General features: G+C 44.6%; 1 protein-coding gene and 1 pseudogene across 1 annotated transcript in view; both read right to left on the minus strand.

Moving 5' to 3' along the window:
- The window catches only part of LOC126284230 (trithorax group protein osa), a 447,090-nt gene that overhangs the window by 266,414 nt on the left and 158,479 nt on the right, over positions 1-22,197 (minus strand). The gene's annotated exons all lie outside the window — the stretch shown is intronic.
- LOC126285615 (5S ribosomal RNA) lies at positions 4,344-4,461 on the minus strand (annotated as a pseudogene).

Consider the following 22,197-nt stretch of genomic DNA (forward strand, 5'->3'; position numbering starts at 1 on the left):
TTTACTAAGGAGATGAAGAGCAACCGCTTCAGTAGGGGCCAGTCGTGGACCAACGCATGAGTGACTTACTCAGTTTTGGCACTTTTTCTCTTGAATAAATTATCCACTTTTTTTAAAAAAATTGTAATCATTTATTTGTGTGTATAAGTACATCACATCTGCCGATTTCCGTCCCATTCGGACAATTCCTCCATGCCGCGTCTTTTTCTTTGTGTGTATTCAATACCGGAGATAAAATACAACAATTAACCATTATATTTTGGATGTGGTGATTGGATATGTTCTCTGTAAGCGGAGAGGGCGGATAATAACTGTGTTATGGATGTGTTCCCAAAGTGGCATCCGCCATAATGAGGAATATGACGTATAGGTGAACCAAGCAGCATCTGCAGGACCTGCTCTCAAAATTAAATTGAAATGTAGACATTACTTAACGAGAAGTCAAGAGCCACGGAAAACAGCGACGGCAACAGATGTGGAAAGTGTACCAACAAACGAGAGGTTGATATTATGCGGCGTTATTTCCACAAGTTCCTACATTTCCGTGGTTTCTAGGGACGTATTTTTACCAATTTACGATTCCCATCATCATTCGAGTCCCCTTTAACCATGCTCTTTTCCTCTACTGCTATACCGGGTCGACATTTACGTTTCCCCAGTATGTGAGTGCGATTCCAAGTCTGAAGATAAATCACATCTTATTTTTGTATCTCAGATGTTATTATCTGAAGTATTTCGTGAAGATGGGTCACTTTTCCCGTCAATCACCTTCTTTTGGTTACTAAAAACGTTCACCTTCATAAATTGGTTGCTAATTTCCTTAAGAGTGTAGGGAATTACCTGTAGATTTTAATAGTATTGAAATTTTCAGTTATCTTTTACGTTCATGATCAATTTTAAGGAACAGTGTGAACTGATAACACAAACATGTCCAGTTTACTTATCAAGCCATTTGTTAAAATTTTTCTCTCGAACAAAATTGAGTCCAAGCAGACTAAAACTGTGTGCCGGACCGAACCTCTAACTCGGGACCTTTGCCTTTCGCGGGCAAGTGCTCGCAGGAGAGCTTCTGTAAAGTTTGGAAGGTAGGAGACGAGGTACTGGCAGAAGTAAAGCTGTGAGGACGGGGCGTGAGTCGTGCTTGGGTAGCTCAGTTGGTAGAACACTTGCCCGCGAGAGGCAAGGGTCCCGAGTTCGAGTCTCGGTCCAGCACACAGTTTTAATCTGTCAGGAAGTTTCATATCAGCGCACACTCCGCTGCAGAGTGAAAATCTCATTCGGGAAAATTGAGTCCAGTTTGAGGGTTCTGTAAGTATGCAGTTATGTATTTTCTTTCTACGATTATGTATTCTATGTAAACATCTGTTTTAGATGTCTAAATAGAAAACAAACTGTGGAGGTCAATTTGAATAAACAAAAAAAAAAAATCTTTGATGCACTGACAATTTGTGGTCATGAACTTCTGACAAACTGGCACTCCACTGCTCACCAGCCACTGAGTCGATGAACTTCGACTCAGCGGAAGTTATTTTTCGTCAAATCTACAGCTGCGTAAATAATCAGGATGTGCACAACACTTCACTTGCAGGTCGCTGGTTCTTACTTTCATACATGAGCGCACAGTGCGAGAAGACTCAATGCCCTGCACCTACTTCCAGTCAGATTGTAATATAGAACAGAAGGTAAAGTATCTATAAGATCGCTGTTCTCCATTCATGTTCATGTCAGGTACCACTAGAGCACAAAACTCCAGGTAGGCGCTTCCAAAAAAGCTACAGAGTTCGCAACACAGTTACAGACTTCCTAACAGGGAGCACATTATACTGGATACGTTGATCTATCTAGTTGCAAAACGTAACACTAGAAGCCACTACACGCGGCTAAAGTGAATAAGTGTTTGTGTGTGTGTGAGAGAGAGAGAGAGAGAGAGAGAGAGAGAGAGAGAGAGAGAGAGACAGAACTGTACAGAGCGGATACAAAAAAACTTAGACCAGGATTAAATAAAGTCCTTGTCCGTGCCTAACTCTACTATACTGCTAGTAGTCGATCCGACGAACACATTCAACTTAAAAACCACTCTCTCTCTCTCTCTCTCTCTCTCTCTCTCTCTCTCTCTCTCTCTCTCTCTCTCCCCACCTCTTCTTGTCATGGAATGGAGAGACACGCTCTCCTCACAGCAGCGCCAGGAGGATTTGTTAGGCTCTGTGATTCCGCCGGCGGAAATGACCTACACCACTCTTCAGTGAGGTAAACCATATTTCGTCCTGAAATTACAGCTTCGAATAGACGAATTTATAGGTATGCATGTAAATGCTGATTTGTCGAAACGACTAAAACATAGCACTCACGAACAAAATGGACTCGCCGACTCGATGAATGTTTAGTAGTGAGCGACTAATTTGTTACAGGTATCTGATTGGATGTTTGTTGGAAAGAACATGTTGTTTTCAAGTGGGTTGGGGTACCTATTACGTAACGGAAGGTCAGCGCCAATCCACTGGCACAACACCAGCAGTGAACATAGTCCATATTCGACAATTAATATACATGTTACATTCTAAAAAGTTTTGAGTTACTCTTCTCAGATGACATTCTTGTTCTGTTATTTGTGTAACTATTGTTTGTAGTCTATACTCCTGGCCCGTGATGACGTGAATTATCGTGTAAGAGTTGATGCAATTTTCTTCTGTGTGTTTATTCCGTACTATTCCTGATTCCTTGGAGTCTGTGTCGCCTGGCCACCAAGAGCTATTGCAGGACAATTGATTCACGGATCCAGTTATATGGCTCCTTCCGTGTATAGCGATTTTACGGCTATGACGAGTGAGGCCTGAAGATGGCATCAACGTAATGCCGAAACTGGTAGCAGCATATAGAAGTTCGTAAAATAAAATAAACTTCTACAAATCATACGGTTGTTGGTAAATTATTGCATCAAGAATGTCTGAAGTAGTGCTGGCGGGAACTGACACCATGAATACTGCAGGACTGTCCATAAATCCGCAAGAGTACAAGAGGGTGGAAACCTCTCCTGAACAGCACGTTGCAAGGTATCCCAGATATGCTCTAAAATGTTCGTATCTGGGAGTTTGGTGGCCAGCGGAAGTGTTTCAACTCAGGAGTGTCTTCCTGCAGCCACTCTGTGGCCATTGTGGACGTGTGGGGTGTCGCATTGTTCTGCTGGAATTGCCCCAGTCCGTCGGAGTGCACAATGGATTTGAATGGATGCAGGCAATAAGACAGGGTGCTAAGGTACGTGTCACTTATCAGAGTCGTATCTAGACTTATCAGGGCTCCCACATCAATCCAACTGCACCACGCCCCACACAATTACAGAGCCTCCACCAGCTTGAACAGGGCTCTGCTCACATGCAGGCTCCAGAAATTCATAAGGTGGTCTCCATACCCATACACGTATATCCTCTCGATACAATTAGAAACATGTATGCAGTCATCAACAGTATGAGACGGCGTTGACGGGCCCAGGCGAAGCATAAAGTTTTATGTCATGCAGTCATTAAGAGTGCACGAGTGGGTCTTCGGCTTCGAAAGCCCATATCGATGATGTTTCGTTGAATGGTTCGCACGCTGACACCTGTTAGGTTTACAGTTGTACAGTTATGTCGCTGTTACTCATCTTCCTGACCAAACCGAGGTGTGGTCGTCGAATTAACGAAGGTATAGGTACGGAAGTGTTCGAAATGGAATTAGTATTCTAGGGTTAATGTTGACGTATGTTAAGCCCAAAGAGGCGACATTTAATTAAAATTCGGAGAGCGTTACTTTTGGGCGTACCCGCTCACTTCCGCTGCTTCGCCGGCTAACCAGCGTGCGCCCTGATCGGCTTTCACCCGGCGCCTCGGCTGGGCGCCCCCTGACGGCCGGTAACTGTCAAGGCCCCGCCGCGTCGCTCGTGTGGCCGCGGCTGACTTTCCCCGTTACGACAGCCGTTCTGGGCGACTCGTCGCCGAGCAGCGGAGCGTGCGCCGCCCGCTGCTCAGCTTCGACAGGCGCCCTGCATCCTGAGGCCCCGCTGCACAAGAGACTGGGCGAGAAATGCGCTCTTTGCCCGTCGGCGGCACCGTTTCAGCCTTCACAGCACGCGCAGCTCACACGAAGACAGTCCGATGTACCATACGAAATGCAATCCCTCTCCAGGCCACATGTGACCCATCGGGACCATCCGAGTACCGTGTCATCCTCAGATGGATGCGGATAGAAGGGCTTTTGGTCAGCACACCGCTCTCCCGGCCGTTATGATGGTTTTCTTTGACCGGAGCCGCTAGTATTCGGTTGAGTAGCTCGTCAATTGGCACCACGAGGCTGAGTGCACCCTTGAAAAATGGCAACAGCGCATGGCGGCTCGGATGGATACCCATCCAAGTGCCGGCCACGAACGACAGTGCTTAACTTCGGTGATCTGACGGGAACCGGTGTATCCACTGCGGCAAGGCCGTTGCCAACCACACGACATATTGCAACAGACGTCTCGCGACCCGCCGCTTATCAGTAGGATAACTGTGTTCCCACTGAAGCAACAAAGCACGAATCACGTTTGTGGCTCAGTTTCAAATGGTTCAAATGGCTCTGAGCCCTATGGGACTGAACATCTGAGGTCATCAGTCCCCTACAACTTAGAACTATTTAAACCTAACTAACCTAAGGACATCACACACATCCATGCCCGAAGCAGAATTCGAACCTGCGACCTTAGCAGCTGCGTGGTCCCAGACTGAACCACCTAGAACCGCTCGGCCACAGCGGCCGGCACCTCAATTTCAATCATGAGGCCAGCCGGAGTGGCCGAGCGGTTCTAGGCGCTACGGTCTGAATCCGCGCGACCGCTTCTGTCGCACGTTCGAATCCTGCCTCGGGCATGGTTGTGTGTGGTGTCCTTAGGATAATTAGGTTTAAGTAGCTGTAAGTTCTAGGGGTCTGATGACCTCAGAAGTTAAGTCCCATAGTGCTCAGAGCCATTTGAACCATTTTCAGTCATGATATGTTTTTTGAACAGGAATTTATTCTGGCTTATCTAAAGTTAAAGCTCAGAAAACTCAAATAGTTAATGAAGTACTGGATGCTCACGTACAATGCTATAAACATCAAAGATACACTGAAGCGCCAAAGAAACTGGCATAGGCATGCGTATTAAAATACAGGCATATCTAAACAGCCAGAATACGGGGCTGCGGTCGGCAATGTCTACATAAGACAACAAGTGCCTGGCGCGGTTGTTAGATGGGTTACTGCTGCTACAGTGGCAGGTTATCAATATTTAAGCGGGTTTGAACGTGGTGTTATAGTCGGCGCACGAGCTGTGGGACACACCATCTCCGAGGTAGCGATAAAGTGAGGAATTTCCCATATGACCTTTCACCTGGGTACCGTGAATATCAGGAATCCGACAAAGCATCAAAGCTCTGACATCGCTGCAACCGGAGAAAGACCCAGCAAGTACGCGGCAACGAAGAGAGTCCTTCAACGTTACACAAGTGCAACTATTCTACATATTCCTGCAGATTTCAATGCTGAGCCATCAACAACTGTCAGCGTGGGAACCATTCAACGAAACATTATCGATATGGACTTTCGGAGCCGAAGGCCCACTCGTGTATCCTTGATGGCTGCACGACACAATGCTTTACACCTCGCCTGGCCCTGTCAACAACGACGTTGGACTGTCGATGACTGGAAACATGTTGCCTGGTCGGACGAGTATAGTTTCAAATTGTATCGAGCGGATGGACGTGTACGGGTATGGAGACAACCTCACGAATCCATGGACCCTGCATGTCAGCAGGGGACTGTTCAAGCTGATGGAGCCTCTGTAATGGTGTGAGTCGTGTGCAGCTGGAGTGATATGGGACCCCTCGTACGTCTAGATACGACTCTGACAGTTGACACGTACGACTCGTCACCTGAATTTATTCGTGTCCATTGTGCATTCCGACGGACTTGGGCAGTTACAATAGGACAATGCGACACGCCACGCGTTCAGAATTGTTACGGAGTGGCTCCAGGTACACTCTTTTGAATTTAAAAACTCCTCAGACATGAACGTTATTGAGCATTTCTGAGGTGCCTTGCAACGTGTTGTTCATAAGAGATCCCCACCCCCTCTTACTTTTAAGGATCTGTGGACAGCCCCGCAGCATTCATGGTGTCATTTCCCTCCAGCACTACTTCGGACATTATTGAAGGCCATGCCACGTCATGTTGAGGCACTCCTGCGTGATCGCGGAGGCTCTGTACGACATTAGGTAGATGTTCCAGTTTCTTTGGCTCTTTAGTGTTGTTCGACTACATTCGACCAGATAATTTCCACATTTTAAAATAACTATTATCAGTTACTCTAACAATGGACACAAAGTTTCGGCTTGCTATTTCTCCTACTGAGAAGGTACTCTTTACAATAAGAGAAGATGGTGAAAGTGCTTGAGTGACTTTAAAATCCCACTATGAAAAGATTATTTGTAGTAATGCCGCCTAGCAAGGTAGCTTATTCATTGTGGTACATATATAAACGATTTTAGAAATTGATAAAGCTAGGATACTGTCTCTGCATCAATATGGTTTCGTGATGTAGTAGCGCTATATGATTCAGCCTGAGAAATATCCAGTATATCATTAACGTCCATATGCAGCACGATTTTGGAAGATATATTCTGTTCGATCATTATGAATTACCTCGAAGAGAATGGTATATTGACACAGAGTCAACACGGATTTGGAAAACGTCGTTCTTGTTTAACGCAACTGGCTCTTTACTCACACGAAGTGTTGAGTGCTATTTACAAGGGATTTCATATTGATTCCGCACTTATAGATCTCCAGAAGGCTTTTGACACTGTAGCACACAAGTGGCTTGTAGTGAAATTGCGTGTTTATGGAACATTGTCTCAGTTCCGTGGTGATTTCCTATCAGAGAGGTTATAGTTCGTAGTAACTGACGGAAAGTCATCGAGTAAAAGAGAAGTGATTCCTGGCTTTCCCCGAGGTAGTGTTATAGGCCCCCTGCTGTTACTTATCTATTTAAAGGATTTAGAAGAGTCTGAGCAGTCGTCTTAGGTTGTTTGTTGACGGTGCTGACGTTTATCGACTAGTAAAGTCATCAGAAGATCAAAACAAATTCCAAGAAGATTTAGAAAAGATATCTGAATGGTGCGAAAATTAGCAGTTGAACCTATATATATAATGAAAAGTGGACATCCGCATGAGTGCTAAATGGAATCCATTAAGCTCCGGTTGCACGATAAATCGGTCAATGCTAAAGGCCATAAATTCAACTAAAACCTAGGAATTCGAGTTACGAACAACTTCGTTTGCTATGTGTACATTGACTATGTCGTGGGGAAGGAAAACCAAAGACTGCGTTTCATTGGCAGAACACTTAGAAGATGTGACAGATCTACTAAAGAGATTGTCTACGCTACGCTTGTCCGTCCTCTTTTGGAGCGCAGCTGCGCAGTCTGGGACCCTTACCACTTACCAGACAGGATTAACGGAGTACATCGAGAAAGTTCAAAGAAGAGCAGCAAGTTGTATATTATCACGAAACAGGGGAGAGAGTGTCAGTGATACTATACAGGATTTGGGGTGGACAAATAGGAAAAAGAGAAAGTTGAGAGTAAAAGTAAAGAGTTTCAAGAACTTCGAAGAGAAAATAAGGAAAAAGGAAGGCACTATAGGGACGGAAGAAAGAACATAGGGAAAGAATGAAAACATATAGAAAAAAATAAAGGAGAAAAGAAAGAAAACATACAGTAACTTGCTTATGTGGTCCTCGATAAGCCAAACCAATTAAAAATAAATTAATGACATAGTAGAATCATCCTGGCAGTATATATTAATTGCAACTAAAAATGTCTTACTTAGACCAGACATGTTTCGCTTTATTTTAAAGTATATTCAGTGGTCAGTTTTTTGTTGTTTAATGTTTTCATCTTCGTCTTCCACGTGTATATGCTAAATTTCTGCACGTAGCACGTTTCTTTCTCTTAACACACTCACATTCCTGTGTTGGGAAGTGTCACTGTCCTCTTACCATTTTTGCGTGTCTTGGCTTCCCCACGTACCATTTCTAGTTGAGCTGCACTCTGATGTTGATCGACGTGTAGCCGCTGTCGGACCACGCCTGCTCCTCCGGGTGACAGGGTGGAAGTACCTTCTAAACCAGAGCCACAGCCGGCAGATGCCTACCGTCCGTGTATGGGCGGCCATCGACCCACGTGGCAACGCCGCGGCAGCCCTGCCCCTGGCTCTGGCTGTGGCTGCGGTGGGGCCCGTTCTGCGGACGTCCACCTGCGCCTCGCGTCGCCTTGCCTTGCCTGGCCACCACCACCAGCTCACCTGTCGCTGCCGGACCTGACACCGCCGATCTGCAGTGTCGCAGGCGGCTGCGCCCGCACAGGCGATGATCCAGAGGGAATGACGGAATCGTGGGGACCAAGACCCCCCCACAATATATATATATATATATATATATATATATATATATATATATATATATATATATATATATATACTCTCTTCCAAATTCTAAAGGTGGCTGGGGTAAAATACAGGGAGCAAAAGGCTATTTACAATTTGTACAGAAACCAGATGGCAGTTATAAGAGTTGAGGGACATGAAAGGGAAGCAGTTGTTGGGAAGGGAGTAAGACAGGGTTGTAGCCTCTCCCCGATGTTATTCAATCTCTATATAGAGCAAGCAGTAAAGGAAACAAAAGAAAAATTCGGGATAGGCATTAAAATCCATGGAGAAGAAATAAAAACTTTGAGGTTCGCCGACGACATCGTAATCCTGTCAGAGACAGAAAAGGACTTGGTAGAGGAATGGAATGGATAGTGTCTTGAAAGGAGGATATAAGATGAACATCAACAAAAGCAAAACGAGGATAATGGAATGTAGTCGAATTAAGTCGGGTGCTGCTGAGGGAATTAGATTAGGAAATGAGACACTTAAAGTAGTGAAGGAGTTTTGCTATTTGGGGAGCAAAATAACTGATGATGGTCGAAGTAGAGAGGATATAAAATGTAGACTGGCAATGGCAAGGAAAGAGTTTCTGAAGAAGAGAAATTTGTTAACATCGAGCATAGATTTAAGTGTCAGGAAGTCATTTCTGAAAGTATTTGTATGGAGTGTAGCCATGTATGGAAGTGATACATGGACGATAAATAGTTTGGACAAGAAGAGAATAGAAGCTTTCGAAATTTGGTGCTACAGAAGAATGCTGAAGATTAGATGGGTAGATCACATAACTAATGAGGAAGTATTGAATAGATGGGGGAGAAGAGAAGTTTGTGGCACAACTTGACCAGAAGAAGGGATCGGTTGGTAGGACATGTTCTGAGGCATCAAGGGATCACCAATTTCGTATTGGAGGGCAGTGTGGAGGGTAAAATTCGTAGAGGGAGACCAAGAGATGAATACACTAAGCAGATTCAGAAGGATGTAGGTTGCACTAGGTACTGCGAGATGAAGAAGCTTGCACAGGATAGAGTAGCATGGACAGCTGCATCAAACCAGTCTCAGGACTGAAGACCACAACAACACACACACACACACACACACACACACACACACATATATATATATATATATATATATATATATATATATATATATATATATATATATATATCACAGTTGATTTTCGAAGAATACAGTACCACGAGGGGCTCTAAATTGACTAGGGATTCTATAAATTGCAAGGTACATGTAACACTGGGTACTTTTCCATTACTCGTGTGAGGACGTGTTCATACAAATAGTCTCACGACTTGATCAGTAACATTCTATTCAGGTACAGATTTACATCCTCAAACTGATCATACCAGAAAACCCGACACTGTGCTTGAGTACACAGGCAGAGCAAGCAAACCAATTGAGTAAGGGAAAACAGAAAAGGAGAGGCCTCCACTAACAAGGGAAACTTCGCATCGCACCCCCCTCAGATGTCGTGGTAAGTTGGCCCATTGGACAGTCCATCGAAAACTGAACACAGATCAGGCATGAAAACAGGCAAAAGGTCTACTGAACTGTGGAAGAAAGAAGAAAAATAGGAACAGTACGGTCCATAGTTAATATATGCAATATCGAGTAATACGTCGGTGTCGTGGGGTTTCCTACGAGCAGGTAAACCTGTCAGAGGCCCGGGCCGGCAAAACAAATTGAGGCTCCCCTTGCTGCCCCCTCCCACCCTCCTCACCTCACAAGAGTTCTCAGAGAGTTTCAAACGCAAACACATTGTTTATCATCTTCATTTAATTCGGAATATATGCCACTAATTCTAATCCTTTATCTTCCAAATCTCTAAATTGCTGCTTAAAAATGTGGGCTACAGGCACTGTCTTTTTTCTCGAACTCCTGTTTTGTCACGTGGACAAGAATGTTGCTGTTGAGCAACGATTTCACCATTTGCAGTTTTTAAACAGCCTTTGCACCTAATCCGTTCATAATTGACGCACATCCAGTTCGCATATTCTTTATTTTTCCTATAAATACAGTAGCGATGACCATCCTTGATAAGACACGGCCTCCCCTTCGTTGTTGTTATTACTTCCATCATGTACACTGCATAGAACAGAAGTAGTATAGGAAAACGTACGGAATGAAAGCTATCGACGACGACACTGTCTGAGAGACGGTGACAACACCTGCACTGAGGGTGAGCGACTGGGGTAGACAAGCGGTGGGGGAGACTCAGTTCGCAAACACCTCGTTAGGGAACCGGTTGGTCGGGACAGCTTCGCTACCTGCTGCACCCTTGTAGGAAACCCCACGAAGGAAACCCCACCTAGCCGTTGCGTCGTGGTTCTGTGGTCACGGTGTTGAAATGCGACGCAGAAGATCCTGGTTCAAATCTCAAGCGGCCCAGTTTACTTTTCTTCACAAAATTACGAACTTTCTGTCCGGTCATTGACGTGTCAGTTCGCTGTATTCAGATTTGTGTATGTAATGTCAGTATGCAACAGCGACGTGTAACGAAGGGACCTTCAGCCGTACGTACTCCTGTTTGTTCCACATCGGTACCACATGCTGTGCCTCTTGTGTTCTGTTTTGGAAGCTTTTACTCTTGAGTGCTGTCGTTGTAACATAGTTCACATCCGTTTATTTGTTGTTTTCATTTCTGTGAGAGGTTTATGCGGCATCAGATCGCGGAGGACACCTGCTGGACCACCTACATCGCTCTCAAGAGGAAAGCTGAAGATGGAAATGAATGGCGAGCTGCTGCCAAACCGACCTGATTGCTGATGATCTAAGCAGAAGGAGAATATATACCTTAAGGCAATTTCGTGGCCGGCCGCTGTGACCGAGCGGTTCTAGGCCCTTCAGTCCGGAACCGCGCTGCTGCTACGTTCGCAGGTTCGAATCCTGCCTCGGGCATGGATGTGTGTGATGTCCTTAGGTTAGTTAGGTTTAAGTAGTTCTAGGTCTAGGGGCCTGGTAATCTCAGATGTTAAGTCCCATAGTACTTAGAGCCATTTGAATCAATTTCGTGATCCACGTATATTTCAGTTTTTCGAGTGAAGGCTATTCAAATCATACCGGTATATTTCTGTGAACTGCAATTTTATGGCAGCAATGTACTACACTCTTCCACTGATCAGACAGAAAATTATTACCCCCGACCCACTATCTATGTAAACCTCTCACCTGGCGAGGAATGACTGCTAGTCAGAAACACGGATGATGCCTGTATTAACAGTGGGCGTGCTGTCCATGTGTCTGGAAGCCTTGCAAACTATCTGAGTTTGATCCACGGCAGGTTGTGATGGCCAGGAGGCTCGGCATGAGCATTTCGCAAACTGCACGGCTCGTCGGATGTTCGAGGAGTGCTGTGGTGGGTGTCTTCAACACGTAGCGAAACGAAACCAGGATGAAACCACGTCCAGACGTTTTGGGTTTGGGCGGCCACCCCTCATTACAGACATCGTACGTCGTAGGCTGGGCAGACTGACGAAAGAGGACAGGCGGCGAACTGTGGCAGAACTATCATAAGATTGTAATGCTGGGAATACTACAAGGGTGTCTGAGCTCACAGCGCAATGAACACTCCTAGCCTCCGCAGCCGACGACCCATGCACGTGTTGATGTTAACACCACGATATCGGCATCTACGACTGAAATGTGCATGTGACCATCAGCACTGGACGTTGGCGCAGTGGCAGGGTGTTACATGGTCTTTTGAATCCCGATACCCCCTTCACCATGCCGATGGGAGCACACGAATCCATAATCTTCCAGGAGAACAACTCCTTGACACTGTACTGGTTGGCGGACGCTCGTTTATGCTATGGTAAACATTACATGGAAAAATAAAGGACCAAAAGACATGCTTGTAAGGACCTAACACCTATGGCCAAACACACGCAAACACAACGGTAAAGGTGAGCCCCTGTTAATCAGGCGCCATTACTGGATATCCAGCTGGAATACACTACCAAATAACTGACTCCACGCAGAGAAGCCGTACCATACACTTCATGTAGACAAGCTCTACACATCCCCCACACAGTGAGATGATCTATGGCCGATCTCCCACTACTATATAACGATCTTAATTGTTCCAGGAATGTAGCGGCTGCAGCAACTGGGATACATCGCCATCGCTTGCCACGGTAATGATGCGTGATACCCATATTAACAAATCCAACCTTGCATTAACTATCACAGCTAGTAAGCCACTACTACTCTTACTACCCATCCCACTGTCGCAGAGGTTTTTTCCCACGGCACGAGCCATGGCACTTTTTCCCCTCAGCTCTTCAAATCGCTACCCTCACTCGCGTTTCTTCCACACTCTATCACCTGATGGACCGTGTTAATGCGTAGTCTTACCCAGACGCACGGATAACATCACAGCCCAGCATCCTGTGATCCACTTACTAGATAACTAACATGTTGACGGAGGTGACAGAGGAACTTTTGGTTTGGTCAGCACGTTGGTGCGGGCGTGGAGGGGCCACATCTCTATTAATTCACGTGGGTATCCATGGGTTCCGCAGAGCTCGTGCAAGCCACCATGATGGCCAAGAAGTATCGTACACTGGCTGCAAACCACATACACCTCTTCATGGCGATCGTGTTTCCCAAAGCAGTGGCATTTTACAACAAGATAATGTATAATAGCCAGTAAATATCACAGCAAGCAGTTTACAAGGTATCAATAGAAAAATACTTATTTTTCATTTACCTCTAAGCATTATCGTGTTGTAACATTACAGCTATTGTACAGTTAACAATAAATGTCTGAATGTTCCAATGTCAACTTCATTGCACTCTTGGGAGAATATGTTGTTTTGCTTGTATGATTGCATGCGCACGTTTCACTACAAAGCATCTCATCTCTCGTATTCACTTTTCGATTCCACAGGCTAGTTTAATGGCAGAAAGACACCACGAGCAAAGAGGCTGAAAGCGACGAGGTAGGTTGGGCTAGAATGAAACGTCAAAGAGTTTGGGGGCACCGGGCAGGTAAGACATGTTGTAAGTAGGCTGTTTGGGTTTTTTTATTGGTAACGCTGCCGCCACGTAGCGCTCTGTATAAAAATCACTGGTTGTGCCGTGTGCAGTCTGTGGATAGTTTGCATTGTTGTCTGCCATTGTAGTGTCGGGCAGCGGCAGCTGGATGCTAACAGCGCGTAGCGTTGCACAGTTGGAGGTGAGCCGCCAGCAGTGGTGGACGTAGGGAGAGAGATGGCGGAGTTTTGAAATTTGTAAGAATTGGTGTCATGAACTGCTATATATATTATGACTAGTGAGGTAAATACATTGTTTGTTCTCTATTAAAATCTTTCATTTGCTAACTATGCCTATCAGTAGTTAGTGCCTTCAGTAGTTTGAATCTTTTATTTAGCTGGCAGTAGTGGCGCTCGCTGTATTGCAGTAGCTTGAGTAACGAAGATTTTTGTGAGGTAAGTGATTTGTGAAACGTGTAGGTTAATGCTAGTCAGGGCCATTTTTTCGTAGGGATTTTTGGAAGTCAGATTGCGTTGCGCTAAAGATATTGTGTGTCAGTTTAAGCACAGTCTTGTATAATTTTTCTAAGGGGACGTTTCAATGTGCGTGCCACTGCGCCAAAAACAAATGTACATTAAATGTGTTCTATATCGTAAAGCATCCGGAGTCGGGGATACGTCTACATGAAGCTCTTAGTTTTAAATGGACGTTCCTAATATAGCCTGAACACTGACGACGCCTCAAGGGATACCCTTTACGTAAACACTGATATTATTATTTTAATGAAGAACTATGTATATTTAACTGATATTATTAAAAAATCGTAAAGATTTTGGTATGTTGAAAGTGAATGTGATGGCAAGTTATATTTGCGTGGGAGAGCGGGGAGCAAGGTGATCCCGACCCAATAAAAGGAGCCTGGATCTGTGTCTGATACTAGAACTGTCAAGGCTGTGGATTTATGCTTTTGTCACGAGCAGCGGCAGCTCAGGATGTGCAGTATACAAAGCCGCCAGCCAGCTCTCATTGCTTCCTTATGGTAGTATTTCGCCGGGATCCCCGCCCAGCCACTGCGCTGAGTGCTGGCAGACAACGTCGTGACTCGCCGTCCCGGCCGCGATCGCTTTCACACTTCCATTACGTGCAGGGCGGCACCTACCTGCTGCCATCTATATTCATATGAATCTCCGTAACACCTTGTAAACCGCTGCCGCCGCTGCAGTTTACCAACTCCAGCCGTCTCCCAAAATATGTCTTCTCCACAATGGAGTGAAAGTGTGTACCTCTGCATACCAAGAAATAACAAGCTTATTACGGAATAGTGCATTAAGTAAGTGATTATACTAAATATTTGTTACGAAATTAAACTCTGTAGGTAATTCCCAATGCGAAAATATAATAAGAAACTATAGAGCAGTTGAGAATAACGCAAGGAAATATGGTACTATAGCTACTATTCACAATAATAAAATATTGTATGAAAAAATCTACACAAACATTCAGCACATCTCGAAGATATTTAAAAGGGGTGCAGCTTAATTTCAAATGTTCACAAACATAAAATTGTATACTTGTCCTGGGAATTTCAGGGTTGAATTTGTTAACAAAAAACTCATTGGTTCAGACTGGGGCGACTGTATTCAAAATTTTAAGTTCCAACGCAGCCATGGTGAACAGACACCGACCGCATTACCGCTTCATTCTAGCCGGACGCGAAGTAGGGTTCGTTAAATGAAACGCCTCTTCTGCAAGATGCATTCTCTCCGCGTTCACTACCGTTGAGGTCTTCGCTGTCACCCTAGCAAGGAGACCCTGACAGGATTCATCGCCGGAATCAGGCGAACACAAAACACACTCAATTGAGACTCTACAACACAATCATCAAATAAGAGTGTCTTTATGGAGCTGACACACTCATTTTAAACAGAAAGGGACATACGCAAGAAATACAACAGAGAGAATCATCATTAACCAAGAAAATTGTAGGTCTAAATTGTACTGAAATATGAACATAAATATGTACCGAGAGCAAATAAACAGATTGAAAAGTATACCAACATTTACTCGGATACGAAGAAGCAAAGGCTGAAATTCTTTGGGCATATTGAAAGAACGGAACCGAGCAGATTAGCTAGAGGGGTGCTGGAATTCTAAGAAGTTGTGACTAAGGTGCAATTAAACAACAAAGTGGATCGGTGCAGTAACAGAAGACGTGAAGAAAGCAGAAACACTTTTAGGCACAGTCGGCTTGGCAGAAAAATCCAAGAAGACCAAAAGGACTTGGCATTATGAGCGAAAAATAGCTCATTCTGACAGAATGAAAGTAATATGGGCACAAAGTAAAGCTACAAAAAAACTTTGATAAAGACCCTTGTTGTACATCGCGCGGCCCAGTAAGGCCCGAGCGTGAATAATAATAATAATTCTGTACTTGACGAAATGCGGTTGGAATCAACTCAAGCATACCAATACTTAGGTGTGACAATTTGGGGGCGAGTGGGACGACATGAAATGGGATGATCACACATAGTCATGAGTGGGTAATGCAGGTGGCTGATTTCGGTTTGTTGGAAGGATACTGGGGAAACATAGTCACTCTACAAAGCGGACTGCTTAAAAAACATTCGTGTGATCTATCCTAAAATATTACTCAAGTCAGTGCGATCCATACCAAACAGAACTAACATCTAACATCGAACACTGAACTATAATGTCAGTGCAAATGATCTTTTTAAAAAAAAAAAATCCTTGAGATAGTGCGACGGAGATGCAGAAAAGCCTGACGTGGTAGACGCTTGAAAATAGTCACCAGCTATCCGACGAAAACGTTCTTACAGAGTTTCAGGAACAAGGATTAAGTGAAGTATCAAGGAATACACTAGAGCCTTCTGCTTATCGCTTCAGTAGGGATCACGAAGGCAATATTAGACTAATTATAGTGCGCTGATAAGCTGTTAAGCACTTATTCTCCTTGCTCTCCTTGTACCAGTGGAACGGGAAGAATCACCAACAACAGGTGCAGTGGGAACTACCGTCTGCAATACCATTCACATTGGTTCGTAGAATACACATTTAATGAATTGTTTGACAACGTTAGGATCTCTTTGAAATTTTTCTCACAGAACTCGGCTAAATACCATCCAAGACGAACGAATAAATAAACAAAACTAAACGATTCACCACGAAGGGATTATCGGAACGGGACGGAAATCGGTAGATGTGATGTACATTTGCAGTCAAACAAGTGATTACGATTTCAGGCAAATTGGATGATTTATTCAAGAAAAAGAGCTTCCCAAACTGAGCAAGTCAGTACCGCGTGGGTCCACATCTGGTCCTTATGCAAGCAATTCTTTGGCTTGCCATTGATTTTCAGAATCTCTGGAGGTCCTCCGACGAATATCATGCCAAATTCTGTCCGATTGGTGCATTAGATCGTCAAAATTCCGAGTGATTAGAAGGCCGTGCCCATGACGCTCCAAACGTTCGCAATTCGGTAGATATCCGGCGCCCTTCCTGGCCAAGGTAGAATTTGCCAAGCACGGAGGAAAGCAGTGGAAATTCTCGCCGTGTGCGGACGGACAGTATTTCGCTATAATGTAGGTCCAGGATGGCTTCCCATGTAAGGCAACAAAATGGGGAGTGGAATATCGTCGAGATGCCGCTGTGCTGTAAGGGTTCCGCAGATGACAACCAAAGAAGTCCTGCTATGAAAAGAAACGGCACCCCTTATCATCACTCCTGATGTCGGGCTGTATGGTGGGTGACAGACGAGTTGGCAACCCACCGATGTGTTGTGTTGTGCAAGGATTTCTCAGAGTAATAAATCTGAAGCAAAAATACAAGGAAATTTGCACATTTTGTAAGCAAGTTTATCCTCAATGTGAACATGCGTTATTTAACGTACATAGAGAGACGTAAAGGGCTGATAAGATTTCCATATTCCACATTAAAGCAATCGCTGAAATCAGATACAACCGTGAAATACTCGTTTATATAACACTGACTCATCTGGAACGATTTAAGAACGCACGACTACATAAATGGTTTTGCGGGTAAGGTAAGTGCTGGACTGACAAGTTATTCTAGAGTAATAAACGAACGCGGTTGGCTGCAGATTATGTGTCTGATAGCGTACTGAGTGCTTTTCGTCGAGCTGGGGGCCCTATCGGGTTGGATTAAAAGAAAAGGCACAGAAAGCACAAGGAAGAAACATGCGATTCGTCACAGGTTTGTGTAGTGCTCAACTTAGACCGGATGGAAAAGTCGGAGGAAAGAAGCTGTGGATCACGTACAGGTTTAAAGGTAAAATTCTGAGGGTGTACGCGCCAATGAGAGTGAACACTCCGCTCCAGATAAATTTCGCATAAGACTGTAAAAGTAGACATTCGGACTTACACGAAGACCTACCGACAATTGCAGTCATGCTCACCGTATGCGACAGAAACAACGTGGTGAATGGTTCTCGTACCCTGCGTATCGCTCGACCAACACTGTACAATGGCTCGTGGAGGCGAGATGTGCATGTACCGTGTAACAGGTAGAACTCGAGCTCTGGAGACAGTGGAAGGTAAACAGAATCGGATCAAATCCGTGCGAGATATTACCAACTCTTTGTTTGGTACTTCTATCAAAGCGTGAGTGGCACTTATCCAGGTTTTTTTTTCGCTCATCATGATAAATGTCGAGTTGTTTCCGTTTCTCACTCTCGGAAACGTAAAACTCAAACTGAACACGAAACTACATCGAATAAACTTTAATTGATTTGAACCTGACGTTATGTCTTTTCTCCGCATCGAAAGTAAAGCAAGAGCCGTAATGCGGCTTCAGGAACCGCATCAGACTTTAGAAATATAACAGTATTCTAAATCTGGGATATGACTTTCTCATGACATCCAGACTACAAAGGATGGGAAACAATGCAAGAGAAAGGGAGGTAAAGAGAGGAAGGAGAAAATAGTATCAGTGTGCCTCACTAAGTATGCACCTAATGAACACAGCACTACTTATGCAGCTATGTTAACGACATGTAGCATTGTTCGTTCCTAGAGGCAATAAATTCACTACACATTAGCCGCTAGACTACCATGAATTGCATTTCACTGGAGGTTTTAATTCAGTCATCCTGTAGCTGCTCCGAAAGCGAGAGAAATCGCGGTTTTGTTTGTGACGAACGATATTACTGGGAACTTTATAACTTGTTTTCAAAATCGTTCCTGCCTTGTGCTCGGTATATTACTGCAGACACAAGAATCACAAGAACCACTCACAGATACCGAATTTAGGAATATAAATGCACACGTAAAGTTATTTTTTCCAATTTTTAGGTCCATGTAATCAGCAAGTAAAGAACTGACCGACGAAAAACATATTTAAGATTGGTAGACAAGGTAGTGTTGTAAGTAGGCTGTTTAGGTTTTTTTATTGGTAACGCCACGTAGCACTCTGTATGAAGATCACTGGCTGTGCTGTGTGCAGTCTGTGGCTGGTTGGCATTGTTGTAATACGCGCCATTGTAGCGTTGGGCAGCTGGACGTTAACAGCGCGTAGCGTTGCGCAGTTGGAGTTGAGCCGCCAGCAGTGGTGGATGTGAGGAGAGAGATGGCGGAGTTTTGAAATTTGTAAGACTGGATGTCATGAACTGCTATATACATTATGACTTTTGAACACTATTGAGGTAAATACATTGTTTGTTCTCTATCAAAATCTTTCATTTGCTAACTATCCCTATCAGTACTTACTGCCTTCCGTAGTTTGAATCTTGTAGTTAGCTGGCAGTAGTGGCGCTCGCTGTATTGCAGTAGTTCGAGTAACGAAGATTTTTGTGAGGTAAGTGATTTGTGAAACGTATAGGTTAATGTCAATCAGGACCATCCTTTTGTAGGGATTATTGAAAGTCAGATTGCGTTGCGCTAAAAATATTGTGTGTCAGTTTAAGCACAGTCTTGTATAATTTTTCCAAGGGGACGTTTCAGTGTCTTAAAACGACTTCAGATAACTTGTACTCAATTAAAAATGTCAGTGTGTATTGGACTCATCAGGCATTGTAAGTTGGAATGTAGCCGCCCAGGAATCCAACACTCCGATACTGATCTCTGCACCACGCACTATTTCTTCCACAGTTTTTTAAAAAAAATTAGATGCACGTGAAAATATATATATTTCCACAGTGTACAAACTCTAGGGATTGATCTACGAGAGGATACGGAAAAAAATTGGTCTTCTGAACTTATGTCCCGAAATTCATGGTTTTCATACTGGAGACCATTTATTCAGTCATACATTGTTACAGAGACTGCGGTCTAAAACGCGCTGAACCATGCAGCCACAGTTACAGTAAGTGTCGAAAATAGTTCCCATGTGCCTCAATGCATGCATGTACGCTCCGTAGCAAATTCTATTTCACACTCTCACCACGGCCGGGCTGCATCCGAACAGTGTCAAAGACAGCATGAGTACGCTGCGCCATGGTCTCACATCTGGAACGAGCTCTGCGTATACGATACTTTTGAGATGCCCCCAGAACCAGAAATCGCACGGGTTGAGGTCCGGTGAACGAGCAGGCCATGCAACTGGACCTCCTCGTCCTATTCAAAGACTAGGGAAGACACGATTGACATGCTTCCGAATGTTAACGGCGAAATGGGCTGGAGTACCATCATGTAGCAGCCACATAACACTTCGAATCATCGATGGCACTTCTTCCAGCAGGGGAGGCAAAGTCACCCTCAAGAAACGCCAAAAGTTCCGGCCTGTTAGGCGACGTGGAAGGAAGACTGGTCCCAGAATATGGTCGCTAACTATCCCGGCTCACACATCCCGGCTTCAGCGATGCTGGTGATTCACTATCATCATACCATGAGGGTTCTGCGTACCATCCCACAGATGACTGCTATGGAAGTTGAAGATACCACTCCGCGTAAAGATGGCCTCATCTGCGAAGAACATGGATGACATAAATCGCGGAATCGTGGTTGCCTGGTGGAGAAATCAGTGACAAAACTGCTCCCGATATGGAAAGCCTGTCACTAGTAAGCCCTGCACACGCTGTATGTTATGAGGGTAGTAACAATGGTCATGAAGAATGTGGCACACGGTCGTCTGGCTTATCCTGTACTGGCGAGCCAACTGCCTGACACGGCGGTCGCCTTCCACTGTGTTCTCCTCCAGGTCTGGTGTCCGAACATTTCGGTTACATCCTTCATGGAACGACCCTGTCTCAGACAAATGGCGAAACACTGTTGCAAACACTGAATGCTGTGGTTGTTGGTGGGGTTATGTTTCCCGATACAACATTGCTCCCCGCCTCCCGTTGCCATTTGATTATCCGAACGTAAATACCGTATTGCCAAGCTCTCGATTCGAAGACGAAACCATTATGTACAACGCTGTGTCACATCCACTAAAAGTTGAGCCAGCAAGGGAGGTGAATCGGACACAATATGACTAATTACTATGGCAGGAGAGGGCGCTAGGGCGTGACGTATGAGGAACACTACCACCCTCTAGAAGGTAACAATGGGCACTGTAACTGTGGCTGCATGATACAGCCCATATTAGACCGCAGTCTCTATAACAAAGTGTGATTGAATAAATGGACTCTAGCATTGATCCCATGCATTTTTGGATGGATCTTCATTAGACCGTTTTTGTTGCTTCTGCTCTTATCGATAAATCTCTAGAGTTTGTACACGGTGGGAGGGGGGTTTTATTAGTCTTCTGACAGGCTTGACGCGGTCCACCACGACTTGCTCTCCTATGGCAACCTCTCCAGCACAGAGTAAAACTTTTTGCACCCTACGTCCTCAATTATTTGTTGGGTGCCATGGAAATTACTCCCAGACGCTTTAACATAAGTTCTATCATCCCTTCCCTCGTTCTGATCGACCGGTTCTAGGCGCTTCAGTCTGGAACCGCGCGACCGCTACGGTCGCAAGTTCGAACCCTGCCTCGGGCATTACTGTGTGTGATGTCCTTAGGTTAGTGAGGTTTAAGTAGTTCTAAGTTCTAGGGGACTGATGACCTCAGATGTTAAGTCCCATAGTGCTCAGAGCCATTTGAGCCATCCCTTCCCTCCTTCTTGTCCCTGTTGTCTATATGTTCCTTTCCTCTTCGATTCTGGGGAGAACCTCCTCATTTCTTATCTTATCCGTCCACCTCATCTCACCATTCTTCTACAGCGTCACATCTCAAACGCTTCGATTCTTTTCTTCTCCTGTTTTCCCACAGCCCACGATAGACTTCCATTCACTGCTGTGCTCCAAACGTACATTCTTAGAAACTTATTCCTCAAACTATTATCGAAGTTTGATAGTAGTAGATTTCTTTTGATTAGCAAAGGCCCCTTCGCCTGTGCTAACCTGCATTTCATTGCCTCCTTGTTTTGTCCTTTGTATATGATTTTGCTTCCAAGGTTGGAATTTCTTTACGTCGCCTATTTCTTATACAATTCGGTATTTCCTTACATTGGAAATACTCTACTTGACGAAAATACAGCCGCCAGTACAACTTTAGTTGCTTCGGAAGGAGAACGAGTGGAAACTAATTTACTTCATTACAAGATATGTAAGAAGATTTATTTAGCTTTGTATAATCCATTTCCATATGAGTGTTCTCAGTATTTACAACTGTCTCGGAATATTGTATTGTATGTTAACCCGGGGCATAGACACGACGGAGAGGCTCCGTCCTGCCGCAGCCGAAGTGGTCCACTACCCCACGACGACTACCACA

The sequence above is a fragment of the Schistocerca gregaria genome, chromosome 8 (assembly GCF_023897955.1).
Source record: "Schistocerca gregaria isolate iqSchGreg1 chromosome 8, iqSchGreg1.2, whole genome shotgun sequence".
NCBI lineage: Eukaryota > Metazoa > Arthropoda > Insecta > Orthoptera > Acrididae > Schistocerca > Schistocerca gregaria.